The sequence below is a fragment of the Equus quagga genome, chromosome 4 (assembly GCF_021613505.1).
Source record: "Equus quagga isolate Etosha38 chromosome 4, UCLA_HA_Equagga_1.0, whole genome shotgun sequence".
NCBI classification, from domain to species: Eukaryota; Metazoa; Chordata; class Mammalia; order Perissodactyla; family Equidae; genus Equus; species Equus quagga.
In genome coordinates, this window is record NC_060270.1 from 102833040 (window position 1) to 102838086 (window position 5047).

The following is a 5047-nucleotide window of genomic DNA, read 5'->3' on the forward strand; positions in this document are numbered from 1 at the left end:
GTCTGTGGACAGGGAGAAACAACAAATTTGAGCTGTAGTGCCACCATTTGGATAACAAAAGAGATTTTTCAGCAACCAGCCCGGTGAGTTGTAAGAACCAGAGAAGACACAGAAGCTTAAGAATTCTGCCACAAAAGAGAGCAAAAAGTGTGGAGCAGGTGTATCCATACAAAGTCAGAGAAACCTCCAGATATAACAGGACCAATGAACAGTGTATCCCACTTGAAGTCAACTAGTACAGATTTGAGGAGGTGTCTACTCGAAGGAAAGTAGCAATGCAAAACTGCAAAAACATGAAGAACTGAGGAAACCTGTCATTACCAAAAGATAATAATTCTCCAATTATTGAACTCAAAGACATAGAATTTTGTAATCTAGCTGATAAAGAACTAAAATAGCTATTTTGAAGAGACTCAATGAGCTACAAGAAAACACAGAAATACAATTCAACAAACTCAGGAAAACAATATGTGACAAAAATGAGAAATTTCACAAAGAGATAGAAGTCATAAAAAAGAACCAAACAGAAACTCTGGAGCTGAAGAAGTCAATGAATGAAATGTAAAAAAAAAAAAAGAAAAAGAAAAAGAAAAAAGAAATAGAGAGCATCTACAACAAAGTAGACCAAGTGGAAGATAGAATCAGTGAGCCAGAGGATAGGAACTTTGAAATAACCCAATCAGAGGAGGACAAAGAAAAAAGGAAAGAGCAAATAAAGCCTATGAGGTTTATAAGACATCATAAAAAGTACAAATATTAAAATAATTGGAGTTACGGAAGGGGAAGAGAGGGAGAAGAGAGCAGAATGTTTATGTAGAGGAATAATAGCTGAGAGCTTCCCAAACCTAGGCAGAGACTTGGACATCCAAGTTCACAAAGCTAATAGATTTTCCTATCATTTCAGTGCAAAATGACTGTCTCCAAGACACATTGTAATGGAACTGTCAAAAATCAAAGACAAAGAGAGAATCCTAAAAGCAGCAAGAGAAAAAAAGATTGTAACTTACAAAGAAATCCCCCTTGGCTATCAGCAGATTTCTCAGCAGAAATCCTACAGACCAGGACAGAGTGGAATGACATATTCAAAGTGCTGAAAGAAAAAATTGCCAGCCAAGAATACTCTATTTGGCAAAGTTATGAAAGAGATATTAGAGAGAAATATCATATATCAGATCTCAGATTTCAGATTTCACCAGATATGAAAGAGAAATAGAGATATAAAAGATAAATAAAGGTGCTGGCCTGGTGGTGTAGTTGTTGAGTTCATGTGCTCTGCTTCAGTGGCCCAGGGTTCATAGGTTTGGCTCCCAGGCACAGATCTATGCACCACTTATCAAGTCATGCTGTGGCAAGAATCCCACATATAAAATAGAGGAAGATGGGCACAGCTGTTAGCTCAGGGCTAGTCTTCCTCAGCAAAAAGAGGAGGATTGGCGGCAAGCATTGCTCAGGGCTAATCTTCCTCAAATGCACACAAAAAGAGAAATAAAGACTTTCCCCAAAAAACAAAAGCTGAGGGAGTTAATCACTGCTAGACCTGCCTCTCAAGAAATGCTGAAAGAAGTTCTTCAGGCTGAAATGAAAAGATGCTAATTAGTAACATGAAAATATATGAAAGTGACTAAATGCGCTGGAAAGGTAAATATACAGTCAAATTTAGAAAACTCTAATTCTGTAACAGGACAGTGTGTTAACCACGTAACTATAATATAAAGCTTAAAGGAAAAGTAAAAAAGCTGGTATAATTTTTTAACAAATACACAGTATAAAAGAGGCAAATTGTGAGATCAAAAATACAAAAGGGAGGGAGTAAAAGGGTGGAGTTTTTGTATGTTATTGAAGTTAAGTTGCTATCAGATTAAAATGAACTGTTTTATCTATAAGATGTTTTATGTAAGCCTCATGGCAACCACAAAGCAGACACCTAGAGTCAATTCACAAAAGATGAAAAGGGAATCAGAGCAGAAAATCAGAAAGAGCAATCAGAGCAGAAAAAGAGGCTAAGTCTTGGCTACTCTTATCTTTGTTAAGGAAAATGGAGAACGAGGCACCCATATGACTCCTGGGGATGGGCTGAAACTGGGATCTAAGACTTCAGTCAAAGTCTTAGATGGGAGATCTCAGGTTTCAACGCTACATGTTGGCAAAATGATGCTCCACCAGCCTTACCTAAAGCTGCTAGAAAGCCTTTGGGAACTGCCATCAGAGCTATAGAAAAGTCAATAAAAAATAATAGACCCCTCATACAGAAACAGACAAACTTCTCTGCCAAAAAGATGACTGAGAAGACGGTTGAAGCAAAAAACTGTTCCTGCTTCAGATGACAGAAATAGAAAAATTCTTTCCCTTTAATCCTCTAGACTTTGATAGTTTCGACCTACCTGAAAACATCAGATTGCACACTTCCCCTTGAATGGAGTGCCTCTTATGATCCTCACTGAAGAGAGGGAACTTGAAAAGCTGTTACACTTGGGCTCCCCTTCACCTCTGAAGATGCCCTCTTCATTATGGGAGTCTACTCTGTTGCAGTCTCTTTCAGGTATTCTATTGACTCTGGGTGTTGAATTGACACCTATTTGCTATGACTTAGATATTTAAGTTTCTTAGTACTCTATAGTTGGTGTGTGTATGTTTTCAGATTAATAAAGCAATTTTTTTCTTAACAGAAAAAAAAGCAAAATAAAAAATTGTCAAAAGTAAGCAGAAACAGAGGAAAAAATAAACAGCTGAACTACAAAACAGCCAGAAAGCAATTAATAAGATGGCATTAGTAAGTCCTTACATATCAATAATTACTCTAAATGTAAATAAATTGAACTCATCAATAAAAAGACAAGGAGTGGCTAGATGGATTTAAAAAAAAAAGACAACTATATGCTACTTTCAAGAGACTCACTTCAGCTTTAAGGACACATATAGGCTCAAAGTGAAGGGATGAAAAAATATTCCATGCAAGTGGAAACCAAAAGAAAGCAGGGGTAACTATACTTATATTAGACAAAATAAACTTGAAGCTAAAAATGGTAACAAGAGACAAAAAAGGTCATTATATAATGATAAAGGGGTCAATTCATCAAGAAGATATAACAATCATAAATATATATGCCCTCAACCTGAGAGCACCTAAATATATTAAGTGAATACTAACATATCTGAAGGGAGAAACAGACAACAAAACAATAATAGTAGGAGACTTCAATATCCCACTTTCAGCAATGGATAGATCATCCAGACAGAAAATCAACAAGGAAATAGTAGACTTGAACCATATATTAGACTAAATGGATCTAACAGGCATTTATAGAACATTGCATCCAACAGCAGCAAAATACACATTTTTCTCAAGTGCACATAGAACCATTCTCCAGAATAGGTCATATGATAGGCCACAAAATAAGTCCTAGAAAATTTGATAAGACTGAAATTGCATCAACTATCTTTTCCAGCCAGAATGGTATGAAACTATTAATTGACAAAAAGAGGAAAGCTGGAAAATTTGCAAGCATGTGGAAACTAAACAACACATTCCTGAACAACCAATAGTTCAAAGAAGAAATCAAAATGGAAATAAAAAAAAGCAGTTATTATAGGAAAACTTAAAGTGATAAATGCATATATTGCGAAAACTGAAAGATTTCAAACAAACAACCTAACTTTACAACTCAAGGAGGAACTAGAAAAACAAGAACAAACTAAGCTCAAAGTTGGCAGAAGAAACAAAATAATGAAGATCAAAGGAGAAATAAATGAAACAGAGACTAGAAAAACAATAGAAAAAACAACAAATCTAAGAGCTGTTTTTCTGAAAAGATAACCAAAATTGACAAAACCTTAGATAGACTAAGAAAAAAAGAGAGAAGACTCAAATAAATAAAATTAGAAAAAAGAGACATTACAACTGATATCACAAAAATACACAGGGTCATGAGACTACTGTGGACAATTATGTGCCAACAAATTGGATAACCGGAATAAATGGATAAATTCCTAGAAACATAGAACTTGCCAAGACTAATCATGAAGTAGAAAATCTGAACAGATCAATAACATGTAAGGAGATTGAACCAGCACTCAAAAACCTTCCAACACAATGAAACCCAATGGCTTCGCTGGTGAATTCTACGAAACATTTAAAGAAGAATTAACGCCAATCTTTCTCAAATTCTTCCCAAAAATTGAGGGAGAGGTAATACTCCCAAACTTGTTTTAAAAGGCCAGCTTTACCTGATACTAAAGCCAGATAAGGACACAACAAGAAAAGAAAATTTCAGACCAATATCCCTGATGAATATAGATACAAATATTCTTAACAAAATACTAGCAAACCAAACTCAACAACATATTAAAAGGATCATACACCATGACCAAGTGGGATTTATCCCTGGATGCAAGGATAATTTAACATATGCAGATCAATAAATGTGACACATCATATTAATAGAATGAAATACAAAAATCATATGATCACCTCACTAGATGTAGAAAAACCATTTGACAAAATACATTCTTTTATGATAAAAGAAAACTCTCAACAAATTGGGTATATAAGGAAAATACCTCAACATAATAAAGACTGCATACAACAAAGCCACAACTAACATCAGACTCAATGGTGAAAGATTGACAGCCTTTCCTCTAAGATCAGGAGCAAGACATGGGTGCCTACTCTCACCACTCTTATTCAATGTAGTACTGGAAGTCTTAGCTAGAGCAGTTAGTCAAGAAAAGGAAATAAAAGTCATCCAAGTTGGAAAAGAAAAGGTAAAATTATCATTATTTTCAGATTATATAATCTTATATATATAAAATCCTAAAGACTCAACCAAAAAACTGTTGGAACTAATAAAGGTATTCAAAGTGGCAGGATATAAAATCAACACACAGAAATCAGTTGCATTTCCATATAGTAACAGCAAAATATTTGAAAAAAAAACAAACAAAGAAAACCATTCCATTTACGACAGCATCAAAAACAATAAAATACTTAGGAATAAATTTAGCTAAGGAAGTGAAAGATCTGTACAATGAAAACCATGAGACTTTGATG

The 5047-nt window shown here is 34.7% G+C and overlaps 1 pseudogene; it reads left to right on the forward strand.

Moving 5' to 3' along the window:
- The first annotated feature begins 1625 nt into the window (after positions 1–1625).
- LOC124238688 (securin-like) lies at positions 1626–2598 on the forward strand (annotated as a pseudogene).
- Positions 2599–5047: the final 2449 nt, after the last annotated feature.